Source organism: Eutrigla gurnardus (genome assembly GCF_963514095.1).
Source record: "Eutrigla gurnardus genome assembly, chromosome: 11".
In the NCBI taxonomy this organism is placed as follows: domain Eukaryota; kingdom Metazoa; phylum Chordata; class Actinopteri; order Perciformes; family Triglidae; genus Eutrigla; species Eutrigla gurnardus.
This window is the reverse complement of record NC_139925.1, coordinates 18,483,481-18,511,391: the sequence shown is the minus strand read 5'-3', so window position 1 is coordinate 18,511,391 and position 27,911 is coordinate 18,483,481. Positions and strand designations below refer to the sequence as shown.

The following is a 27,911-nucleotide window of genomic DNA, read 5'->3' as shown; positions in this document are numbered from 1 at the left end:
AGGATGCAGAACTCGAACACACTATTTGGACTTGCTCTCCTTTTCAGTTCCATTTCTCTATGGTATTTTTTTTTATTATCTTTAATCATGTTGGGAGCAACTGCAAGTTCAAGTTTGGGGTTAAAAATAAAAGTGGAAGATAGGCCTTTTTTCTTTCATCATATGTGCACATTTTCAACCATACGAGTAGATATAAGTACCATGCATCAGGATTACGGTGTGTGTACAAGGTTGTATCTGAAGGCATGCGTGTGTATTGGTATGTATGCGAGAGTGTGACTGAAGGAGTGTTGCCTGTGTGTCTGCGTCGATAACAGAAAAGTGGAAGAATCTTCACCTCACTGCCACAACAAAACCTGAAGTTTGTTTGTGGTTCTTTGCTCCATTTAGAAACCGACAACAGCAGCAGGGGACACACACACACACACACACACACCATCACACACACACACACACACACACGGCAAGACAGGGCAGGTTCAGGAAGGATCGTCTGTTGTGAGCCCCCAAGACAGGATGCTGCCACCCCCTCCACACAAACCCTTACTAAATCACCCGACACATCCTCTTCCTTTTGAAAACATGTAGTGACTGCACACACGTGGGATTTATATCATAAATTATACATTCTATCATAAATTGACCTATAGACCAACATGCTGGTCAAAACGGTTGTTGGTGTTTAACTGTTGACACATATACGTTTATATATAGACAGACAGATCTGCAGGATTCTTCAAATCCAAAACCCTCTTGGTGTCAAATAACTTTCACTCCTCCTCCTCACCGTGTTCAAACAGGTCTCTAATACTTCAGACTGTTTCTCAGTCAACAAACTCCTTCTTCCCTCAGCAGCAGAAGCTGACAGAGAACGATGCAGAGATGAATGTTTTTTTAAATGCTGATATCAGTGTCCGATTACTGCCCACTCGTTTTCTTTGGATGTTTGGATGTATATATATATATATATATATATATATATATATATATATATATATATATATATATATATATATATATATATATATATATATATATATAGAGAGAGAGAGAGAGAGAGAGAGAGAGAGAGAGAGAGAGAGAGAGAGAGAGAGAGAGACTACTCAATGTACACAGTTCATGGCAAGTTAAGATTAAGTTAACATGCAGTTCAAATAATCAGGTATGATGAGGAGTGATGGGCTTACCTTATGATATTTTTTAAGTATATTACAGAGTAGTTGTGGAAAGTTACTTAGTGTAGTAACTCAGGTAGTGTAGCTATAGATACATAAAGTTTTGATACATACGAAGGTACTAGTGGAGGCACAAATAACTAAAGGAGCTCAATAGTAACAAAAGGTTGGATATCAATCTGTTTTTATACATAAAGACTTTCCCTCCTGCCAGGTTGATATGTAAGAACTTCTGTAGTACTCAAACCTGTATCCTTTCACTTCAGAGACCGTATATGTGCACACTGGTCCGTCCCATCCCGTCCCACTCTGCTAACAGGAGGTTAATGTGGCGTAGCTGCTTTGGATACCTTGACGTGACATTAGAGTCTTGGAAAACGGGAAAGAAAGAAGGTATTGTTCGCGATCCCACCTGTACAGAATAAAACGCCCTTATAGGGAACCACTGAGCCATAGCCAGGTCCCCTTAGGGGAAAGAATTTCAGGTCACACCGCTCCAGGGATGCTGGGAAATTTGGTGGGATAGAAACCCAAGCAGTTAAGTTAAGAGTTGTAGAAGAAAGAGCTCTTTAAAGGCTTCTGGGTATAATAACTTTTCATTTGGCTGGAGAGGTAGGCGGCAATAAAAACTATTATGTAAATTGATATTACATTGCCATGACTGGTGGCTACTGCAGCAGTCTGTATGACTGACGACACTGAGTTACACTGTGAATACTTTCATTATTATTCGGACTAGTGTTGTTTTAGCCAGTTTAATGCAAAGCAGGGCACCAACACTGACTGGGTTCAAGGCTGAGTTCCAACAAAGACTACCTTTAGATATTTTCCAATACTGGATTGGTAACGATAAAGAAAATAATTTAAAAAAATAGTTTGACAAAAAAACTCAAATGAGGATTTTTCAAAAGCGTTCAACCATATCTCAGCATATTCATTTGTAAATAAAGTATGCTCGATTTTTGTAGAGATCAGATTTCAAGCCTGTTTAGCCAATCGTCTTTAAAGCTGAAACGATTAGTCGATAATCAATTTGTTCATCGACAGAAAATGAATTGGCTACCATTCAAATCACATTTTTCTTTTTTCAATCAAAGTATTTCTTAATATTTGGTCAAATAGGACCAATATTCAGCACCTGAGTAATTCGCTTGTAGAAAAATAAAATTATTTTAGTTTTTTTTTTTTGAAAAACAAACCAAAAACAAACATTTTAAAATGCTGTAAATCCCTCAAACTGTCTGAGCCTCACAGCATGACTAAATGGGGATATAGATTTGCGAACCTATGGCCTACTGGTTCACACATTTTTATACAATACTCACAAACATAGTACTTACTTTTGAATAGGCTGTATGTTTGTTGGGAAAGGGCTTTTATGATTTCAAAATGTTGGACAGCTTGTTCTGGAAAGTGCTGCAGCTCTGAAGCTGTGTCCACAGGTGATTTATTAACTCCACAAGTCCTGAAAGAGCTATTAAAATGCTGAAAAATGACACTAGACCTTGACAGAGGCCGTAATAATCCATCTGTAATACTCCCCCCACCTCCTTCTCCCCCCTGGACGCACTGCAGCATAAGGAGCTAGACATCAATAATCAAGCCTTAATGCGTCTCCACTTCCTGCTCTGGGAGAATGGTGGCAGACTAAATAAACGACGCACAGGCATGATTGGAGGACTGGCGGACAGCTCCTGAGCTCTACAAATAAATGCAGTAATGAGGGAGATTGTGATCGGCAAGGTGGAGAACATTAACAGGACAGCTGGGATGGAGCACAGCAGAGTGAAGGGATGGACGGAGACCGTTTGTATTTTCATGCATTAGTTTCATCCCTAGCTGCTTATCGGTCCAATTAATACGATTTTTATCTATAAAATGTTGCAACTTATGGCAAATATAGATTTTTAAGTTATATCCTTTTAATAAAAGGAGCACCGTCACTTATTTAAACAACCAATAGGGGACTCGAAAAAGATTGGGACCGATAAGCAGAATCGAACGGCATCAATCCTACTAATTAGCTCACATGTTTATGGCATGTTTGATATCTGTGTGTTAAGATTTGATGATTGATTTATGACTAAGAAAGAGTAAGATTTTTGATGCAATTGTAGGTATTTGAAAAGGAAAAAGTCACACAATCACATTCATATGTATGTGTCTACACATTAGTAAGGTAAATAGGTATACGCTTCTCCTTGTCACAGTTAGGTAAAAGACCACAGAAGATGATCACCTAACAAGAGAAGTCAAGGAACATCAAGTGTTTATTTTTCCCTTTTACTGACATCATTTTGTGTTTCTTCCACTCCTTTTATCTCCTTGACTCTTCTCCCTCTTTCACTTCTTTCCTTCTCGTTTTCCACCTATTCTCCATTTCCATTTGTTGCTTTCCCTTTCCTATTTCCCTGTTGCTTCTAATGTCTCTTCTCTCTTTCCCCTCTCTCCCTCCATCTTGGCCCCGTTCCCTGTCCCCTCCAGGGGCCCCTCCTTGCAGGCGGGCCTCTGGGTGCTGCAGCAGCAGCCTCCCTGTTGGTGTCGGCGCCCTGCCCGACATGCCTTTCAGGGCCTGGGAGACTGCAGGCCAGACTTACTGGCTCCAGTGCCATTGTTTGCTTGGCTGCTCTGCGCCTCTTCCCCGGCGATGGATTAGCATAAGAATACCCAGAATACCCAGAGCCACGGTGAGCGGCGCTGCGGGCCTCTTCCTCCCTGCATCTTCTGCCTCCCCTTCTTCATCATCATCCTTTATTTAATCCCACAAATTAATCTTGAATGCTCTTCTTCTACCATGGAGGTTGTTAAGAACACAATTGGAGGAAGATTTTTAAAACATTTTGTTTGACCTTCTTGGGTCGGTGGCCACAGTGGGAATAGAACCCACAGCCCTGTGTTTGCTTCATCTATTATATCACAGGTAACTACTGACTTCAAGTAGACTGTTGCAATGCAAAGTAGCTTAACTTTATTTTGAATTCTTAAGAAACATCGGTATAGCATGGAGCTCAGAGAGGGCAGCAGTGATGCCTTACTTCATTAGAGGCCAAAAGAAAACCTGCTGAGCAGCTGCAGCTATAACTGGAGACACATCACTTTCCCCCTCTTAATTTATAAGGCTACAGCAAAACAAATTACCCAGCGTCCACAGGAGGTTTAAAGTCCATGTGAAGTAGAGACAGGCGTTAACTTGATTTAATAAACCGACTTTATTTCCTGGTTTTGGACAATGTTTAAAAATGAAAATTGATTTTCACTTGGGTTATAACTGTACAGAACTGCTTCCCTGAGCTACAATAGGTCATAGTAAATAGGAGAATTTGAAATGAGAGTACGCTTTTTTATATTGTGATATTTACTGGAAATGGCAAACTAGCCAAATAGCCAACAGCAAGTAGGAAACGTTCAGGCAATCTTCCTCCAGCCAGCCAATTTATTTTGATTTTTGTAGAGAACTGAGGAAGTAGCGTAAAAATAACTCGCCTACTGCAGGCTTTCAAAGTGAGCGTCAGGAACTGGGCAAGGTGATTCGTCGACATAATGAATGTCATTAATTAAGAAATATGTAAATTTGCAATGACGTGCGCTGGTGCGTAACATGAATGGCTGCGTCTGGTTAAAGGATGTGTTCCCCCAGACAAGCTGCAGCTAAAATCAAGCATGGTACTCTAAAGTTTGGAAGTATGTTTTTGGAACTTCTGCAAACTGAAAATAACTTATCACAGCGGTGCAACTGTGATGCACAAACACTTCCAAAAGCAAAAGAGTCTTTGTCAAGATGGCAGCAGCAGCAAGACAGCACCATGCAGCTTTTAATTTTGTCCCCACCAGAGCATGATATATTAGGATTATCACGGACTGTGTTTGTGTTATTGGTAGTCACTTAAATTTTATCTTCTAAATGTTCCTTCTTCGCATCAATGTTAAGTCATTTCTGCACTGCTGCTGTTATTGTAACTTAACGTTACACCATGTTTCATCTCATGTTGTTATTCAGCTGTTTTATATTTTTTGTTTACTGTAACGGCCATGTATGAGTGATCCATAAATGTTGATGTTATCTTAAGTAATGAAATATATCCACGTTATAACCATGTTAAGTTTTAAGTCAAATACATAAAGTGATTAAATTAATCTGTGACAGCAATCTGAGAAATATTTTAATGAGATGATTAAATATTTATATATTAATTTGAAGTTCTTGATATTCACGTGAGGTAAATTAATTGTTCTATAAATTGAGAATAAAAAAATTCAAATCTCGACAGTAATCTATCAATCATATAAAAAATGTCTTAGATTAATCAATAATAATAAAAAAAATGTTTGGATGCAGCCATAGTCAGGAATAAACAGTGACGCAGTTTCTTAAAAAATTCCATCTTAAAATGGCCCGCTGTGCAGTGCTGCTGCGCCAAAGTTAGTCAAATATTCATACATGTTTTTAGACCAAACTGTCCGTTTTAGCCAATTTTGACAGCCCTAATGATAATCAAAGTGAGCTGTTTGTTTTTTTATTTATTTTTTAATATTGTGGCATGTGAAAGCAGCAGCCTGACTAATTTATCCCAGCATCCCAAACAAAGGCATGCAGGCGAGTGGGAGAAGTGTGTGGCACTTAGATGACAGCAGCTCTAATATACCTGCTAAAGACGCATAAAAAAAAAAAAAAAAAGTTTTGTGGAAGTTAACAATTCCTTTGTCTTTTTTTAAATTCTTACTTAGTTTGAAAGAAAACAGATTAAAATTGGATGTGATCGCTGCTTGGTTCACCCAGCCCCAATGTGAGGTGAAGCTGAGATACCTCACAGTATTCTGTGTTGGTACTGAGGTGATTTGGCCACCCTGTGTACACGTGCCAGACCAGCAGATGTTGAGCCTGGCCACAAAGTCATTAAGCAATAAAACGGTACAATGTGGTTCACTTAAGGTGATTTTAATCACTCTAATCACCATAGAAACAGGTCTATCCATCATAAATCATACTGATGAGTGGGCAGACACAAAAAGACTGGAAGACTCCCAAATCAAAACAATTCTCCCAGTTACACCAGTTTGCTCAAGATTGTGGTGATATAGCCATCCCATCCTAAACAAGACACCAGGTTCACATGTCATCCCTGGAAATTGCCAAATCTCTCCTCCGGGTCATCAATGTCTCATTTAACACAGAGGCCAGGAGCATAATCCATGCATAAACAAGTGCTGCATCCATGTTAGCCAAGCAGCAATTATTAGCTGATGGTGAGGATAATACTCCAAAATTACAAAATGTGATCAGTGGAATCTGAGAAACAAAAAGGAAAAACCTACAGTGTTTTTTCTGGATGCGTTGTGTCCTTAAACGACAAACACATTTCAAAAACGGTATTTTTGATGACAAATATAAGAACAGCACTTGAGCAACACCAAGAGTGACACAGCATCCCCACGTCCTACTCCAAGTGTTGCTGTGATGTGGCTACGAGGTGACGGAAAATCCCCCTCGACACATGCACACACTGAAGGAAGTCACAGCTTTGGTCCTGTCCTCGTTGAGGACCAACTGTGAGAACAATGAGCACTTTTCCCTTTTTCAGAGACGGAGAAGGAAGTTTACTGTTAAACTCCACCCTCCTCACCTCATCTGCAGTCAATCATTTCTGGACCAGCTGTCCAGTCAGTCTCTGAGAGTTTCATTTCTGGTATTTTCTGTGGATGTTCTGTTTGGAAAAAGTAATGTTCTGCTTCAACTGCTGCCAGCAGGCCGCACTGGTCTGATCCTAGTGTGAAGGAGTGGAAAATAGGGAGACGACTGGCACTCAGACAGCTTTCCCCAGAGACACAAAAAAAACATAAAACTAAAATATAACTATAATTGTAGCAGACAGAATATTGGCCCTGTGTGAGTCTGAGGGTGTGTGTGTGTGTGTGTGTGTGTGGGTGGGTGGTCTGGTCAGAGACCGGACTCCATGAAGGGAAGCCGGATGGTTCCATCCACCGTGTCATCTTGGAAACTACAGCCAGGCCACAAAGCCATGCACGGATCATACAACAATATAGGTGGTCTTGTGTGTGTGTGTGTATTTATCTGTGTGAGGTAATGTGTAGAAGAAGCTGATTCACACAATAAAAAAAAAATGCAAAAAGGCTACAAGACGCACAAAAACAGCAATTAAGAAAATAGCGTAAAAGACAGAAACACATAAAAGGCAAAGGGAAAGATAAACGGCCAATCCCATATCTTAACCCCACCCCTTGTTTTCAAGACCCTGATAAGTCATCAGTAGTTGTCGATGGTGTTTACGTAAACACAAGTGTTAAGTGATTTCATGATAGAATAGCAGTGCTCTGGTCAGCTAGAAACGCATGTTCTTACTCTGCCAGAGGGGCGGTAACAAGTGCGACAACTTCACTGCTGGACTTAACATAAATCCTGGGTGTCACATACCAACGTGTGGTAAGGCAACAAGGAAATATCTTGAATAAGGGGACTGTCATGTACAAATCAGTCATACAGAACTGCTCATAATCTAGTGTACATCCTGCTTTAAATGATGCCTGACCAATCTGAAAACCTGCTGAGTTCAGGACCACAGTAAGAGAACAAACGTCTGATGATTCTGACATTCACACAATGACTTACCACAGATATTGCTCTTTTCAAACTTAAACAAATGACAAGTTGTGACTGCAAGCTCACCAAAGTGGCTGACTCAGAGGAATTTATGACCCCAACTGCAGATTTTCTGATAAACAGCAGAATCCAAATACTGCAGACCAATTAGGGGGGAGCGTTCGCTGAGTGGCAGTAAATACATACCAAACTTCACTTGCTCGTTTCTGCTCATTGTAATTCCCTGGGTTAACCATTAACAAACATTTATGGCTGGTTAACAACAAACAGTACCACACTATGTACTCAGTGGTCACTTTATAAGGTACACCTGTACAATCTAACGCAGCCCAAAACAACCGGTCTGCTATCTTTACAACGTTTATAATGTTGAGTTTTTATTGGAATTGATGAAATTAAATTAAATTACATTTATATATATTCAGGTGTTTTTTAATGTTTTGTCCCCCCTCTATACATATCCAAGGGGTCTCAGAGTATAATGTAACCGAGTAAAACTTCACGATGTATCTGCTCAATGTTTAAACATGTACAGCATCATATCATGTATGGCAGAGCAGGATTTAATTAGACTGTAGAGATGTACTTAATAAAGTGGACATTGAGTGTATCATGATATTGCGATATAACATTGCATTGGCAAAACTTTGCAGCAGGATTCACTTTATAATACAAGCTGTTATTCTTCAGACTTTTTAATTTTTCTGTGGAGTCAGCCTTAAATCATCTGTACTTAAAAAACTGGATGCAGACTAACCTTGTCTGTATGCCAGGGTGTACTGTAAGCTGAGCCGGGTCGACCTTATCCAAGTCGGGCTGCAGGGTGTGGGTGAAGCGTGCAGGGCGGTATATGTGGGGGGCGGGACTGGTGAGGGACATATGGGAGTGATTTTGAGCTGCAGACTGGCCGGCTCTGTTTGAAAGTCTGTCAGCGAGCACTGCAACTCAGACATTTGAGTTACCTCGTCCATAGACAAAAAGCAGCAATCTGCTTTGTTTTTACACAAAATCACGTACTTCTGGAAAACAGCAATAATAAAGAAATCTGAAAATCATTGCAGCTGTGCTTTGTGATACACTAACATGGGGAGAACATGCAATGTCCACGCAGAAGGCTAACCCGAATTTAGCAACAACTCTCTGGCTGCTTTGGCTCAGGCGCACTAATGGTGTACTCACAGTAGGGCCAGTTGATCAAGATTGTCCTCCCTCCCCTGTCCTCCCTGGCCTGCACTCACACTGCCCCAGGCCCAACCAGGCCTGAGCACGGTTACCTCTCGTACGTACGGCAACGCGTCGCAATATTTGTCGCATGGCTTTACGTCGTTTTCAAGAAGCGCCGTCTCACACACTCAGAACACTTGACTAGGGCTGAAACGATTTCTCGAGTTATTTGAGTAACTCGATTCTAAAAAATGCTCGAGGCAAAAACTCCTGCCTCGAAGCTTCGTTTAATTCCTATCTAGTGCATTATGCGGCTGCTCGGCAGGGAACATTGTTCCACACGGACCGTTTTTGAGGAAGCCAGGGCTCCAGAGTGTGTCCATTTAGGGAGCACTTGCGACCAAAAATCAGTGCGGCGAAATATGTTCCTCGGTCGCAACATTTAGCAGGTCTGTTTATGTGAAGAGCGTCGTGTTTTTTCCCCCCACAGGACACAGAGATGAATCACCACGGCCTGAGCCAATCAGAGGCCGAGTAGGGGCGGGCCTTCTGACCCCGGTCTGAAAGTTTTTTTTCGTACAGAGAGTTGCAGTGCCCGTAACACTTGTCTCCCCTCGCACCCTAAGATACCGGTCCTGTCTCACTGTCTCCCCCCGCGCCCTTAGATACCGGTCCTGTCTCACTGTCTCCGTCCGAGCCAGTGTCGTGAACCGGGTGGTCCGGTCAGGTGTAGTTTTAAAAACCAGTTGTCATGGGTGGGCCGGCATTGTGCAGTGCGGCCAGAGCCAGGCTGGGAACGCTGCCTTTACTGTCAGAGCGTCGTCGTTCAGAATCGTTAAAAAAGCACCAGAAACACAACCGGGACAGGTGCATGATGGGCCGAGCAGCCCCTCTCCCCCGCAGCGTCTCAGCATCAGACAGCCACAAACCGGAGCAGTGAGGAGTCAGACATGATAGTAACATTTAACACTGCTTATAATCACCAAAGACGAGCATTTTAAGTTTATTTTTAAACAATTTAGGTTATTTTGATTTCTTGTTTGTGTTAAGATTTAAATAAAGAAAAACATCCTCATTTATCTTTAGCTTTTTTCTCTCCTCTCTTTTTTTCTTATGTTTATTCCTGTTTATAGTCATATTAATTAATAAATTAACAGTGTATATGACAACTATATATAATGTTAATTTTTATCCGATTACTCGATTCATCTATGGAATAATCGGAAGATTACTCAATTACAAAAAGATTAGGTCTTCATTTTTTACGCTCAAGTCAAGAAGAAGATACCGGGGTCAGAGCCAATCAGAGACGAAGGCCCACCCTACTCGGCCTCTAATTGGCTCAGACCGTGGTGATTCATCTCTGTATGCTGTGGGGAAAAAACATGAACAGACCCGCTAAATGTTGCGACCAAGTAACATATTTAGCTGCACTTCACTGATTTTTGGTCGCATGTGCGCCCTAAATGGACGCACTCTGGAGCCTTGGCTTCCTCAAAAACGCTCTGTGTGGAGCAATGATCGAGCTGAGCAGCCGCATAATGCAGAGATAGGAATTTAACGAAGCTTCGAGACAGAGTTTTTGCCTCAAGCATTTTTTTTTTTTTTTTTAAGAATCGAGTTACTCGAATAACTCGAGTAATCTTTTCAGCCCTAGAACTGAACGATAATGAGTGGAACGGCCTATAGATCCTGAATGTACTCACACAAAGACAAACGGGTACATTTATTCATGACACACACACACACACACACACACACACACACCCTCTCTCTCCTCACATAAAGGCATGACTTCACCTATACATCACACACAAATCCAGATGCAGCCTTCGGGCTCGGTGTAATCAACGCTCTTCCTGCACTCCTGCTCTGTGGTTATTAATCAAACCAGATGACAGCTCAAATGACTCAATCAGAGCCAGTTATTAAAAGCCAGGAAGCCTGATTGGCCAGCTCTGCCTTCGGCACCAAGGTCAAGGGTTAATCTCTTCAAAGAGCAGGAGGAGGGGGGAGAGGGTTAGGCTAATCAAGTTTTTTTTTTTTTTTAAAGGAGTAATCACTGGTGCCCATACCAAAAAAATTACGTTTGTTTATGTTGTTATGTTTTCTTTGTGTGTGTGTGTGTGTGTGTGTGTGTGTGTGTGTGTGTGTGTGTGTGTGTGTGTGTGTGTGTGTGTGTGTGTGTGTGTGTATATATAAAGCAACCCAGTAATGCTTTTCAGGTGACCACAATCACAATCATGCAGACATTACACACTGACTGCAGGGAACTGAGCTGGAACAGCACTGCGACTGGTGTGTGTGTGTGTTTCCATACCGGACTGGTGGCTCCATGGTAGAACAGTGTGTGTGTCAGTGCACAGCTCCATGGGAAATGTAGTCTTGAAGCAGAAGAGGCCGCATTTAGGTCAACATCGCAACCACCAACCTGTCAGAGAGACAAACCAAAATGATCAAACGACCATGTTTTATATTGAAATGACTATCAAACCCATGGTCATGACTAAACTGCAACATTTCCATTAGGCTGAGGTGGTATTATGGTTTACCAGGTTATTTAGAGATCCAGAGTCTCTGCTATCTATGACACTGTATTGCATGGCACGCATCTCTCTACTGGTTGAAAAGGCAGCTGAGCTGAGAAAGATAGCATGTTTTGGGTTTAGTCTTCTTTGAACTACAATAGCAGATTAATGTCATATGATTTTATCTAAATGAAAACCTGCCACATCCACAGAACATCTCTGAACATCTGTGAATAAATACTCGAACTCTTGTAGCTAGCTACCACCTGCTGCTGATTAAAGTGAAAGGATGAAGGGTTATGGTCCAACTGCACCAAAAGCGTCTGATGCTTGCATTTTTAAGTAAACACAATGTTTTAAAGTTCCCATATTATACTGTTTTTCATCAATTTCACACAGCTGTCAGAGGTCCAACAACACAGTATTCCATATGCATTGTCCGAAACCCATCCGTGGTCCTGAATTTCAGCCGTCTAAAAGTTGCTCAGAGAACCGGCTGCTTCTGTGTCTGCACCTTTAAATGCTAATGAGCTCCGTCTGTCATCGCCTTCTTGGAGAGAGACAGGACGCAGCATGCGCCAAAAACGTGGATGTATCGCTATGGCTCGCCTATGTGGCTCAGGTGAAGTTGCTGGGTCCCGTATGGTTGGGACAGATCCTTTTACGAGGGTCAGTGTCGAGGCAAAGCCAGCTTTTTACTGACCCTCGTTACTGAAGCAGTCCGATGTGAAGTGGTTAGCACACACATACAAGCTAACATGGACCGTAGCCGTAAAGATGAAACGCAAGAGACCAGACCCGGACCGTCGTGCATGGCGCTCTTTCGGGCACGCAGCCCCGGATTCCATCCAAGGCAGCAGTGAAGACGCACCAGAGCGCGTGAGACAGAGGGAGGATTGTCTCCAGCTTCACCCGCACCGGGATTTATTCACGGAGCACCAGCCGGATCACCCAGCGCCACAACTGGTAAGTCGGGCTGCGCTCTCGTTACGTAATGAAAGGAGCTGAATCTGAACAGCCTGTAGGAGCACCGTTTTACTGGAGGGGGGGCTGCAGAGACCATGCAGGAGTCACTTGTTTTCCCTCATTCTGGGAGTTGACAGGCTCAGGGAGGACCAGTTTATAGGTGTAGAGACCAGAGAAAACCTGTTCATAATATGGCCCCTTTAAATAGCCAAACATGCACACACCTACCCATACCTCATTTCAATTTTAAATCTTTTCAATTTTCCCCCCCAGAGAACAATATTTTATTTTATAAATAAATCTGTTATCAATAATAATTATAATAATAACAATACTAATAATTACTTCGCTTTCACTGGTTAAAATTACATTTCCGGCAGTAAGTCTCATTAGCCCTCACTATTTAACAATTCCATTTATATCTTGTAGGACAGAGTGTACTCAGCCAAATACTGTTTATGTGGCAAGAGAAGCTTTACTCTGTAACACCACTGTACAACAGTGAGTGCACTGTCCCAAGAACTCCAGTAGTGATACATCTTCCATCTTAAGGGGGGCTGGCTTTTAAAGTTGACCAGCTTTTCTCATCTTAGTGAGCAGCCGCTCTTCCGAGTTATGTCAATGACTCCTTGCTTCCTCTCAATGACTTCTTGCATCTAGTGACTAATGGAAGCTTATTTGAGACCACAAACCCACCCTCCAATAAAAACTCATGCAAGATTCTTAGACACTCCTTGCATCCTCTGAAATCCACGACAACCTCCTCAAGAACCAATGGAACCACCATACAGACTCCTCTCCTCAAGGACTCCTGAATCTGCTCCGTCATTAGATCCGCGTTGATGTGTGTTTGCAGCGTCTTGCTGTTTGTAAAGAGATAAGTGGGGCAGTGTGGCTGACAGTTCTCTTCGTCCCCTCCAACATAGAAGACTCTTTATTTGACAGCACAGAGGACCTCAAAGGAGGCTTTATTTAGTCAAGGAGGCAGACGTCACAAGAGTGAGTTAATATTCATACCCAGAGAGCAGAGGACAGTCAAACACCCACTGGCGGTTTATAAGGTCTGAGCAGAGATACTGCAAACAGAACAGGAAGCTGCCAAACGAACAAAATAAAACTCCTGCCGTTAAAATAAAAAAAATGCTACACATATGGGGTGAGAAAATATGAAAACTAACCAAGAGATTTGGCCATAACATATTCTAATTCTTGGATAAAATAGCACAACTTAAACCTTTGGTAATAGAGATACAAACAGGTGTGATACCACGGAAGGTTGTACGTAAAGTTAAACAGGCCACCATCACTGTAGTGGCCCTTTACTTGTAAACCCTGAGTATAATGTGGAAATATGTGCAATGCATTTTGACAGCCCTAATTAGGATACATCATTAAAATGTGCATTTTTCTTATTTTGTGTCAGTGATACTCGCCATGCCCACTGCACCAAAGGTGAAAGATGAAAGGGCCGTCATGATGATGTAATGACCCATCATGATGATGTAATGACCCGTCCTTTTATAGGCTCCACGTTGCTCTGTATGTGACATCAGCAGACAGGAAGTAACCATGGATCCTAGCAGTTGCCAGTCAATGCAATTCTACTGACAAGGTCTATAGATTAACCTACTCAGCAGAATACAAAGTAATTATAATCCACTCCATCTTTTCCAGCTGCAAAATATAAGTGATCAACATTAATGCATCAGCAATCACAATTAAATAATATAACATGTATTATTCTGAAATTAGCCATTCTGTGTATTGTGTGCTTTTATTTTTGGTATTTTAAGTATTTTGATGGTGATACTTTTGCACGTTTGCTCAAGGACAATGTTGAATGCAGGACAGAATATTTCAACATCGTATTATTGCTACTTTTACTGATCAAAGATCTTAGTACGTCTTCCGCTGCTGGCTTTTCTACACATCAAATCACAGACACACAAATCTAGACGGTGGTAAGTTAATATTATTACTACTACCAGAGTACTACTACTGAGAGAGAGAGAGAGAGAGAGAGAGAGCGAAAAGAGAGAGAGAGATCAGCTCCACCTCAGGGGAGGAAAAAACAGCAGCGGTGGGGATTCAGCCACTGGGTTATTATAGAACAGACGAGGAGAAAATAGATGTCCAAAGACGGGGGCTGAGAGCGGTCACGAGGTTGGCGAAAAAACAGCTGCTGCTTTCTCTAAGTCTCTCTGTCCAGCACACACACACACACACACACACACACACACACAGATCTACATTTATGGATTGAGAGGCGGTGCCAAGAAAAAGACACACGAAGGGGAAAAAGCAGATCCCCCACACACGAAGGTGAACTAAGTGAAACACAGCTCTGCTCTTTATCTAACATTTTTTATGTGAACAATGATGCATTTTAACAGCAAACAGTGGAAGCAGCAAAAACCTTAAAAAAAAGATCCCTGAATTTTCCTCACAAATTGATGGAAATGTTTTGGTTGAAATATAAAATTAGGTAAAAAGTAAAGGACTGAAAATATGTACGGGGCAGATAATGTCCTTTACAACATCCGTTCAACTCCTCCTGAAGACATGTTGCAACTTATGACCAGGCAGCAATAAAGTGAACACAGAAGTGCCAAAAACTGCAGTTCTTCAAATGGCCACTTGAGGCTGGCTCCAAAAGTAGGTCAATGCCCATACTCCCCAATGTAAATATGTCCAAATAGGAAAGAAACACTTTCACGGCCAGGTTAAAAAGAAATTGTTGTTGGTCTCTTTAGACAATATACCTATTGATGTAAACAGGGAGTGAATTCGAATTATTTCTATTTCTATTATTTTAGGGCTTAAAGTTAAATTTAAATAATTTCAGGTCTAATTGATAGGCCTGTGTACATTTATTACATTGATATAATTCAATCAAACAGGTTACTTCTCTTTTACTGCATTTTAGCATTAGGTGATGGAAAATCAGTTGTCAAAATTACGCTATTCATAAAATGTATATTATTTTTTTTATTATTGCTTTATTTGTCGGCACCACATGTAATATATGAGTAGCATTTACAGGCAAATGAACTGTGGAGATGTGCTGCTCAATATTGAGAATAAGCGAAAAATGTTGATGTAAATTGTATTTGTAGTTTTAGGCCGGGCAGCGGATCTCCTGAGGGGTTGGATCGAAGAACCAACTTGTCATATGTGGTTCAGATGGTATTGCAGACCACGATGCCGGTGCAGGAGGGTTTGCTGTGTTTTCTTGAAATAACACTATAGCTCTACTGTATTTCTTGACTATGCTCTACGGGTTCTTTACTGCTTTTCTCTAGCATTTCTCTAGCTCTACTGTATGCGCGTACTGCTTTCGCTTATGTTCTTTATTGTTCGCTACAGCGTTTATTTATCCTCCTCTACTGTGGTTTTCTAAAGAAACCACAGCAAAGTTCAGTAAAGTAACACAGTAGAGCACAGTAAAGAACCGCTGCAGGGAACTGTAGAAAGCCACCATGCTGTCATCCAGTCAGACGATGATTTGTGTTTCTGCTCCAGCAATCCAGGCTCAGTAAAAGCTGCAGTACATCGCTCAGGACTGTTTACACTCTGAAACACGCCAAGCAGCTATTTAATGAAAACCCAACAGTGTGAGAGAGAAGCAGGGAAACAGGAAGCTACACACTGACCTCATCTTTACTCGACATTTCTTCTGCTTTGCCAGACTCACTTCAATTTTAACCAAATTTACACTTTATCCTCTAAACAAATATTACAATCTAATGGCTGATGTCTTATTTTTGGACATTGGTGCTTTTTATACATATTTATTATGCTACATATATTTACTAGTATTTTCCACTGCTTGTGTACATAACACTCCTCACCATTCTTTACCTTTATCTGTTCCTAGCTCTAATTTCTATTTCTGTGTAAGTAAACTGTGAGAGATGTAAAAGCACAGAGTCAAATTACCTGCATGCATACTATTCAGACTACAGCTCATTATGATTCTTTAAACGATGAGATTAATGTTGACACAGGACGTGACATGCGAGCAGAAAAACAAATACCTCTCTTAATTGTTTGCAAACTAAAAATTGTCATGTTTGTTCTCCTTTGACTTTTACAAACCTGCACAGGCAGTGCAAAAATGTTTGACTTGCATCTTTACCATGGGCTATGAAAGACATGTTGCTGTCATATAAAAGGTACATTAAGTAAGTTAGCAAGCCCAACAAATTGCAAATAAAAAGAAGTTTGGTTGTTTTGAAGCAAAATGTTACCCTACATCTCTGTCTATGTGAAACACAGTGATATTAGCAGCTTAGTAACTGAAGTTCCAGAGTTCCACGTCTGTTTCGAAGCGTAAACTGCTCAGAGGCAGCTGATGGTTAAGCGTAAATTCCTAAGTGCGTTGGAGCGACGTGTCAGATGAAGGTGCGAAACCACAGTCTGACAGGAAAGCTGTGAAACCAGTCCTCCCCACGTAAGGAGGGCAGGCAGGCAGAGGTATGCAGGCTGTGATGGTACATAAACACAGAGGCTGGCAGCAGAGCTTGAGAGAGAACAAACAGACTCATTTTCTGCAGTTTAAGCTCAAATGTGAAGTTTTTCAGCAGTGGAAAACGTTTTCTCTTTTTTTTTTCTGTCTCTATAGATGCCCGTAATATTTTCACAGTTGTATGAATGTAAACTGAATCAAGTTGTTTTTGGGCTGTAGTTGAACAAAACAGGATATTTATTGACCTTGAATTTGAGGTAGTTGTGGTGGACTTTATTCCCCCAATTTTCCTACTTTCCTAATAAAAAAAAAAAAAATCTTACATTGCAATTCCATTTCTTTGCAATGTCTCTCATTTCTGCATCAAAAAAGTGTGACTGTATCTTTTGACTTTCATCACCCTGGTTTCATTGTTTAGTGTAGACAGACAAGACTTTGACTCTTAATTAACATTCTTAAGTGGACGTTTTTAAGTGAGCAAATTGCATGGATATTCTGACAATTCAACAACATGGTGTTGAGGAAGTCCAATGAACTATGAAATTTACACATCATTTACAAATGTCATAGTCACAGAACAGAACAGGTTGGTCGAACAGGAAATGATATGAACCAGCTAGGATTGGGTTTTGAACTGTTGGCTGACCAAAACAGATTATTAGCAGACGTTTTATAGACGTAAGAGTTGACTTCTCCTTAGGCAGTGCAACCTTACTTAATTCATCACTTGTCAACTGACAGGACATTTACTGACTTATGTCCATTTTTTTCTCTCCTTGCATCTGTTCGCAAATGAAACATGGCTATAACTCTTTAATTGTATAATCTTACGAAGCAAATTTTTAGCACAAACTTGTTGTAAGTGAAATGATTACTTTACACTAAAATATATTATCCATTGTTACCTGCATTTATCCATAAATGTGCCTTTATAAGTGCCATCTCCAGCAACTGCACACATTAAATAAAGCCTAAATTGCATTCACACAATTTTCAACATTTAAAATTAAAGTACAGGTGGGCGATTTGGCCTAAAAATAAAATCTTGATATTTTCAAACTAATGGACAATTTTCGATTTAAACCTCGATTTTTCTGTTTTTCTCTTGACAAACTAAAAAGACCAAGGCAAAATTTAAAAACATATTTTCTTTATTAACACAATAAAAATAAATGAGAGTACCAAGTAGTCTGTGAGGGGCGGGGCTAAAAGAGGAGGGGCGGGAAGACGCGAGAGGGAAGAGAGAGGAGAGATAGGATAGCAAGAAGCAGTAAACGGACATCGCAAACGTTTGGAAGTATTCTCGTTAATTGGTAAAAAGACGTGTGAGTTTGTGGACATTTTTATGGTATGTCTTTCGGGGGCGCGGTGAACGTGAAAGAAAAATGCAAATGAATCAATTAAATCAAAAGACATTGCACAGCCCTAAATTAAAGTCTCAAATTCAATCATTGACTCACCTCACCTGTTGTACAAAGAGCAGGTGCAACCATGACACCTGAAGGTCAAAAAGACCAGTTTGTTCCCTCCTTTATGTTGTTGTTTTTTTATTCCAATAAGATCATCCTGTTGCCAGGAAACATCAGAAGATTTTCTGCATCCTGTCAATCACTTAATTGTGTGTTTCTAGTAGGATGGCCCACCTACATTTCCCCATACACAGTAACTGCAGATCATACAGAGTCTTCTGTGTGTGTGTGTGTGTGTGTGTGTGTGTGTGTGTGTGTGTGTGTGTGTGTGTGTGTGTGGCAGTTGGGTAACAGCGGGCTGGTTGCTGGCAGGAAGTGTAAGCGAAGCGCTCAGATTCTGATCACAGCAGTTAAAGCCACCAGATTTTGCAAAACCAACAGAGGAAGATGAGAGCAGAGGGACAAGTGTGGAGGCTGGGAGGAGAGACTAATGCCATCAAAGTCAACCAGGGGCGAGAGCTAATTGAAATTAAAGACCAGAAACGAGGAGGTGGGTGGGTGGGTGGGGGGGTGCTTTCACAGGATCCCAGGCGGAGTGGGAAAACTCAGCGAGAAGGACTGATATTTCCTCGTGGCTGCACCCTGAAGGCATCATAAACTAATTTACAGTCAACAGGTGCTTCAGCTAGAACACAAGCAATCAAAATATACAACATATTCCCTCTCATGGACTGATTGCATTTTCACAAACTCATGTAAAGCATGCAGTTCATTTAGCCATGCGAGTAGACAAGAATGACAAGAAAAGCATCATCCAGCATCACTTCACCACTCAGAATAGCCAACAGCATTTGCTTGTGTGAAGAAAATCACAGTTAAGTCGGTCAGACGGTCTAATCCAGATGGGGAGGAGAATGCTCTGTTAATGGTGAGCTGGGGGTTGAGGAGTCAGGGGTCAGGATGGAGGTCAGGGGCCACCATCACTTCAGAGGGATCACTGCACCTATCAGGTCAGTGGATTACTGACAAAGGAAAACCAAATCCCCCTCAAGAATGAAGAAGCTTGCACAGCCAGGACGTCTCAAGCACCCATGTTGTGCTCTGCATGAATTTTAGCATTCCTAAAATTTTAGCTAAAGAACCACAGACTTGTTTAGTTTTTTCAGCCTGTGAAGGAAACCATTTCCCTTTATTTCAAGTTTTATTTACTCAACGTTGATGAATGATTTCTTACGGGCACTACACAGAGCCGATCCCAGGTGACATTGGGCGAAGGCAGGGTAAACCCTGGACAGGACACCAGTCTATCACAGGGCCGACATGTATGCAATAACATGAAAAAATAAACCGCACTGCCTTGTCAATAACCACTACAGTAGATTACTAAACTGTTACAAGCAATTACCCACAATCCTTAGAGATCATGTTTCTTGGATGTTTTGTACCAGATTTACATTTGCAACATGCTGTAAAGTAGAAAAGGAAATGATAACCTATACTGAAGAATCGTGTCATCACGTGTGAGACTGACACCAAACTGACCTCCAGTAGACAAACACTGGACTATGGTTGTCAATTAAACTGATACTCGGATAATACAAATTTGTATTAGATTAGATACTAATTTGCAAAAGTATCAATACCAACAGTGCCTTTTTCGCCTCCTCCAGGTGATGCGCAACTTCACACAGCAGCGCTGCAGACAGGCAGCCACACAACTCTGTCGGTCTCTAGCAGCTGACCACATGAACGCTAGTTGATGTTCACAACACTGAGCAGGCTGAACACAGCATGTCCTGCTGCTGGATGGCCTTCGCTACCAGGAAAAGGCCAAGGATGTCGAGAAGCAGATATACTAACAATGCTACAAAGTGGAATAGTGAAAACACAGCTCATTAGTCATGCCATTAAAACTATAACTCTAAAACCATTGTTCTGTAATGTTGTGAAGGAATAGAAAGCATTGTTGTGTGCACAATATAAAGATCTGATTACATTCCTGTGGTTTGGTGAAGCCTTCAGATTTTTTTTGGAGTGCCATCCTGTTCGCTGCCCTTCACTGCCATCCCATGACCATACAAAAAAAAAAATCACATAAAAATAATAATATTCACATTTTCACAGTGGGTGAAAAGAATGGCAGACAGACTTCATCAGCAATGTCCTCCATTAGAATAACGGGAATGTTTTCTCTCTTACATATCGAGCCACTGTGGTGAGGTGGATCTGAATTATTCACTGGGATGGGCTGAGTGTATTTAAAGCAGAGATCAATACCATTAAAGGACAGCTGGAGGCTGCCGCTGGAGACAGTGAACATGGAGGGTGCATCAACCTTCAAATTAAGTCAGAACAGAAGGAAGCATCACTGTTTTTTGTGGCTACAAAAATCGAAACAAACTGTTCTGGCATGATTGACGCAATGAAAAGTGTCGTAATTGCATGGCATGTAAACTGGATCATGTCTTTAAAGTGCAGTACAAGAGCACTATTTTTGTAGATTAAGTAAGACTATAGACTATAGGGGTATTTTAAGTGGTAAAGTCGTGCTAACCGTACTAGTTTTCTCCATTTTAAATCATTGCAAACTGAATATATTTTATTTCTGGATTGTTTTTGGACTTCACAAGAAATTTCAACCAGTAATAGAATCTGCAGGTCAAGACAAAAAAAAAAAAGAATTGCAGTGCAACATCAATCCAACAAAAGTATTTGCATTAATCTATCTGTATTTTACTCAATTTATCTAAAAAAATAAAAATATTTCTTAAAAGCCTTTTGTAAAATAAGATAGACAAAAAACAAAGTTAAGACCTGTTCCCGAGAGACCGTTACTACTACTACTACTACTACTACTACTACTACTACTACTACAGTCGCCCCACTGATTTTACTTCCAAAAGACACATTTTACTGATTTCTGAATCCAGGTTTGATCTTCAGTCTGGTCGTCTCAAGAAACTAAAGTCTCCCAGAAGCAGTTTCACCTTTGCCACACATCCAGGAAAATGAAAACACAGTGTAGGATATAAAATCTCTCTGCAGAGATGGAGGGGGGAGGTGAAGGAGGTGAAGAATCGTCCCTGTGTGTGCAGAGCTCCCCATTTACTGCCTTTATTTATCTGCTGTGCTGCAGCAAAGAGGCTGGACGTATGGAGGAGGAGGAGGAGGAGTGGGGTGGATTGCATGTTTTCCTCCCCAGCTCAGCCACTCTGTCTCCAGGCCACCGGGGGGAAGAGGAGGAGGAGGGAAGCAAGGCAGACAGAAGAGAGCGCTGGAGATGTGAAACCTGATCTCCTTCCCTACCTCCTCCCTTCATCCCTCCTCCACCACCACTGCCACCTCGCCAGAGAGCCTCCCAGACTCCCTGAGTAATCTGATCCTCAGCCTCCGAGACTGGAAACACACTCCAAGACAGGGAGAGGTGGAGGAGGGAAAAAAAGGGAGAAATTGAGGAAAAAAAGGGGATAGAAATAGAGCAGAGGGAAAGAGAGAGATCCCTGAGCTCAGAAACACTCCCAGGAGACAGAAAGCTGAGAAGTAGTAGATGGAGAAGAGGGAGAAACTAATGAAAAAAGGAAAAAAAGGAATGAAAAAAGATGGAAAATAGCTCATAGCTACAAGCTGCAGATTAGAAACACTCAAATCACTAGCCCCTTTTACGCTGCCTTTTCGTTGCAGGAGTTTTGCGCCTTTATTCCACCCCATCGTCAGTGCAAATGCTCACCAAGGCGGAAAGGCGTAACAGAATATTACGCATCTGAGACGGCAATGGAGGTAGTCATAGAGCCGCATCAGAGACGAGACGATACGGCGTTCTTTGTAAACGCTCCGAGCGGCCAGAAAAGACGCGAGGTAGTGAAGACGTGTTACCAGGGTTTATCGAGCTCAAAGCGTAGATCCGAAGAAGATATAACGCCAGTAGTTACTCGCACGAGGCCGCCGTTATACGCATCGACATGTTTATGATGCACAGCAACTTTGCTTGCGGTTTAAGAATCGTTTAAACATGTGAGACGAGCAAAAGTTCACCTTTCGCAGTTGTTGTGACGCAATCAGATTTTCAACGCTCATTGAATACGTCACACGTAGACGAAACGTTGCGATCGGAATCGTCTGTGTTAAAGGAGATTATGTTTGTGAGAGCAAGATACCATCAATATAACTGCATGATTACATTTTAAAAACAGTAATTTTCCAAATTCAAATAGTTAACATCACTCATAGTTTGGATCTGCCAAATGTGAGCTGTTGCTCTCTGTAACTTATATCTAGTACTGGTTCTAATAAAGAGCAAATAAAATCCAAAGTATGGTTCCACTTTGGGTTTCACATGCTTCCAGGAAAGGCATAGCCAGATATAACCAGATCTGTATGGAAACTCTGTCATGGACAGGTATTGTATGAGTGCTCATCTTACCTGTCACCACCCGGAGACACAAGAGAGCAAGCCAAAATGGCCTTAGCAAAATTTAACAAGTAAAACATTTTATTTTGTTGGAGCTCTCTCAACAGGGTTCAGCTGAGGTATGCACTTGTCGATCTGAACACAGTTTTAATGGCTGATATTGATTTTTATTTATTTTTTATTTTATTTTTTTAAATAGCCTTGCCAGACTGGAAACTGGTCTGGTCCCAGTAAAGAGGTGATGGTGTCATTCTAAAAGAATAGATCTGTAGCTATAAAAGACAACACACAGTATAGACTGAGTGACACCACAGAGTAATCACTGAAAGATACACAATCATTGGGGGGAGAGAGAGAGAGATAATATGGCGCCTGTGTCTTTGGAAAAGGTGATAGATGGAAGATAGACAGAAAAGCTTCTAACCCGTCTTCATCGCTACAGACATGTTAACAAGCAATCTATGACAATAACTGTTTCTAATTTGAAATATCAGGGAACAAAATACTGTCACTTTTTACAGAGGAAAAGTGATGACTTTTGTGTCATTACTGCTTCATCCTGCTGAGAATATAGGTCTTACTGGAGCCCTGTATCTGTGTCATTTGAAACCATGCACTGACTAAATAGACAACAGTTGAAATGCTTGTATTTATTTAGCCAAAATCATGTTTGACAACAGTTGGACTTTGCAAAATTTGAATGCACTTTTATTTGAGTTGAAGTTTATTTGCTTTTCTTTGTCTTGTGCAACACTAAACTGAGTATCCGTGGCTTTTCGACAGATTGGTTTGCTTTGTAATCCACATCTTTAATATTTTCTGACACCCTATAGTCCAAGCAATGAATTGATCAATCAGATATCAATCACGCCTAATTTCTTTTATAAAACTTCAAGACAAAACAACAGAAAAGATATGAAGGAGGAGAAACAAGTGAGGAAAACTGCTGAACATATCAGCTTTTAAGCTGCAGGAGGCAGAGCATCTTCCAATTTTGTTTTGTCTTTTTCTTCAACAATATATCTCACTTTGGTTGTCCTTCTCTTGTTGTGGCCTAGCTGGTTCGCCCACCATCAGTCACTCACTGTTATTTTGGTAACAGAGATCCTGGGCTTGGCTGTGGAATGTACAGCTGTCTGGCATATGGATAATACTAGATTTTAATTTCCAACAACCATCCCCCCTCCAATATGCTCGTTCCTCAGAGGGGGGGGGGGGGGGGGGGGGGGGCTGCAATGGTAGAAGTGCATAGTTTTCTTTCTTTTTAATGGCAGAGCTGAAGATGCAAGACTCAAACGATTTTAGTGCTTTTCAAACTAATATTAATATTTCTATGGCTGAATAGGATGTAGGGATGTCTCTTTGCAGACATGTCTGTGATGACATACTGATCAGTACCACCACAACTGAGTAGTTTGTTTTTGTTTGTATATTCATTTTGTGCAAGTAATGGATGTTTCACCTGAGGCTCATACGCACCGTAGGGTGTATGCATAAATTACAATAGAAACAAGTTTACAAAATCATCATATCACATTGCATAGAATGAACTGTGGAGTGTGTTCCCTGTTCTGTTTAACAGCCAATATGGAGAGGAGGAATAATTACTGAAAGTAAAACTTAACACAGACGAACACAAAGTTCACATTGTTCAGCTGTGAACTTATCCTTGAATTAGACTTGACCAAACTTTACATGTGCAGGCAGATGCTACAGCTGATGGGCTGACTTACCATCTAACATGCAAAACCACATTAACAAGTGCACAAGTTCATTCAACAGAAAGAGTCCATGATTGTAGATACAATGTTTGTTTGTGCTTGTACTGCTACAGGGGCATCACCATCCTGATAACTGACTGGTGTACGTTACAATTTTATTCAAATATAGTCCAACATAAAATGTTCCGATTGTCTATATGCACAAATTATATTTGTTCATAGATGAATGTTTCTAAGTGCACGTTCCCTGTTACATAAACTCATATCAATGAGATCACCATAAACAGTTTATAAAATACTAATTCCTCCCCTTTGGATAAGATGTCAAATTCATAGAGCAGATCTATATGACGTTGCCAAAAGGAAAATATGCATTATAACTGTAGTTGGACATGAATAAAAATGTGTATGTGAAGAATAACCACACCTAATGAACACGTGGGATGTTTTTAATCCAACTACACATCAGGGTTTTGGCTAAAATGACCATCTCCAATACTGAGATGGAGGTGTTTCTATCATTTATTTGTTTGGTAAAAAGAATTTGATAAAATGTTTGTTGATACAACTGGACTCAATTAAAAATGGGGAAATGGAGTACTGTGCGCTTCTGGTCACTTATGTGATCCTCGTTCTTGGAAGCCAAAAATGCCAAAGCAAACCTGACACTGCCTAGGAACACTTCAAAAGAGCCAATTATGAAAATTATAGCTGATTAATTGATCCACATATTGACAACTTGACTAACCCTCTCAGCATCAGGTAAAGCATCAGACTGAACAGCCAGATTCATTCAGACCACCACCAAAACAACAAGTGCCACAATATCCAACAGTTACAGGACTTTGTTTACTACCAGCAACAACAACTTGGTGGAATATTAGTTGTCCTGTGATAGACTGGCGTACCCTGCCTTCGCCCAATGTCAGCTGGGATCGGCTCCAGCCCCCCCCCCCCCCCCCCCCCCCCCCAACCCCCGCCACAGACCCTGAATACAGGATAAAGCGGTAGATGATGGATGGATGGAATATTAGTTGTTGCCGGTAGTTTGACTGTTTCATCAATTCCTCATCGCCTTCAATATCAACACAAACCTAAACCGATCCTGTGTCACCCAGCACCTCCTGCAAACTGGATCAGGAGCCATCACTGAAGTTAATGGGGAAACTCTTGGTTCATATTAAAACGACGCTTTAGTCATGAGAGCTGAATACCAGAGGTCATGTTGGTTCAGCTGCTTGTTCAATGAACGCTTCCAAATTTAAAAAGTGCAAAGTTTAACCTTATCGCTTAATTCATGAACTGACATTCAATGTAAACAGAATATACTTGGATTTCGACGAAACCAGACACATGAAAACATCAGCTGTTACAGGAGCTGTTAACTGTTTCCTGATGTTTCATTGGCTTAAAAGGGGCAGAAAGTAATAATACATAGATTAACCGATATTGAAAACAAGCCCCAAAGTGTATGTGAAAAGAAACTTGACTCCAAAAGCAGGATCAATGCTGTCGCTTGATCGATTTAGATAATGCTTTTGATCATCAAGTGTAAACAACACACAGTTAAACCGAGAAATGCGGCTGTACTCTCCGGTTACCAAACTGAAATTAATGTGGCTATTAATGGCTTATTTAACTGTGCTACAAAATCTGAACGTGAATACTGCTAAACAGCTATCAGTTGGTTAGCAGAAGATGCTAACAGCATACAGTACATCTACCAATGTTATAGCGCGAGAAGCAACCCATTCAACGAAAACAAAATTAACAAAACAGTTATTACCAGATTATTTAAACATAGCCTTCTTCACCAACTCTTTAACCACAACAAACTCATAAACGCCAGAGATACTAAACGAAGTGAAAGGCAAAGTTAGCAAAGCAACGTTAGCTAACTTAATCTGAAGTTAACTAAAAGTTCAACGGTAGCTCGTATCATTTATCTTGAGTGAGAAAACGTGACTATTGTCCATAACAACATTTAAAAAAAAGTAAATAATTAAAATGGTCTGCCTGAAGCGTGTACGCTAGCTTGGTAGCACACGTTCAGGCTTTACTATAATTACAGGCGAGCTATGTAAACTATGCAGCAAAGTTAGCTAACCGAGGAATGTTGCTAACAAGTCAGTAAATATCCTTCCCCGAACAAAGTTAACCAGCTGTTGCATTAATGCGTAAATGATTTATTATTTATTTAATTTATTTGACCGTGATTTTAAAATAAACTTCGTGCTGCAGCAGAAGTGAAGTAAACTTTCTTTTCCACGACAGCAAGCCAAGAGGATACGTCTATGTCCTAGCGCCAACACACTCGCGAAAAATCTGATTGCCGAACTCCCAATTGTTTCAGGGTTTACTATTCCCACTACCTTATTCTCATTTGTATAATATATTCACAAATGAAGTTTAAAAATATATCCACAAAGTCAAGTACAAAATTTCGGCTATTTTACACTCATATAAATCGTAAACACGAATCGCTCAACGCAGTCTCTCCAGCGGATAGACGGAGGCCAAAAGTCGGGCTCGGACCCACAGGTTGGGAAGTAAGTTTTCTGCCTTACCTTTCCCCTCTCCTTCCTTATGTTTCTCCCATGTGTGTGGCACTCATGTGGACGCTATTGCATCTTGGTAGTTCTAGTCCAAATCCCCAGAGTAACACCAAAGAAAAGCGTAATTTCCCAGTCCTTTCTCGTAGTAATGTTTTCGGCGTCGTACTCTCATCTGCTCCCTGCTCCCGTCGCTCTGTGGTTTGGTGGAGGAGAGCAAATACCAGACTGACAAAGATCGTCCGCAGCTGAAACGATGGCTGACTTTGTGGAGCAAAACAACTTCTTAACTTCCGCTCGGCACCAGCGGGTTTTAATCGACCATACAGCCGCTTGCTTCTTCACCTTTCAGGTATACAAGTTGGTGTGGAGTTTAAAAGTTTACATTTTATGAATCATGTTGTGACACCTACAGACATACTACAATTGAGGACAAAGAGCATAGTTATCAGTAGCTTGTTGTTTTCTGTATTTTTATTTCTTATTTTTTAAGCAAATTAAGAGGCTTGTTCCATTATTGTTATACTTTCTTTTTTCTTTTTTTTTTACATCTGGGTAACGTTAGGCTAAAATGATTAATGTATACTCTTTATTCGTGGTAATGTGGAGAAACATTTGAAACAGCATTTGACCGCCACGTTGGAAAATAAACTTAACCTACTATGTATAAAATATATAGGTACATAGTTGGAAAATGTACATTTTAAAAAGTACAGCTTAATTTTTGTTAAAATAGAAAATTAATACACATTTCAATGTAATTCAGTACCTGAACCTGGAGTGTTTACATCAGTGTTTTTCAACTACTGCATTGAGAGATTTGGGATTTGTTTATGGCTTCTCGATACAGGGGCAGAGTGAGGGCTCGTATTAGTAACATCCTTGGTGCTTCCAATCACTGCTG

The 27,911-nt window shown here is 40.8% G+C and overlaps 1 protein-coding gene across 3 annotated transcripts in view; it reads right to left on the bottom strand.

Annotated features, from left to right (window-relative positions):
- The window catches only part of LOC311020493 (bone morphogenetic protein receptor type-1A-like), a 46,237-nt gene extending 19,041 nt beyond the window's left edge, over window positions 1-27,196 (bottom strand). For 2 of the 3 annotated variants that reach the window (XR_014597905.1, XM_084020543.1), the window contains exons 1-2: window positions 27,023-27,196; window positions 11,276-11,386 (exon numbers count right to left, since the gene is read on the bottom strand). The gene's annotated coding sequence lies outside the window, so the exon portion shown is untranslated. The remainder of the gene's footprint in view (window positions 1-11,275; window positions 11,387-27,022) is intronic. The other variant, XR_014597906.1, reaches the window with a different exon arrangement.
- Window positions 27,197-27,911: the final 715 nt, after the last annotated feature.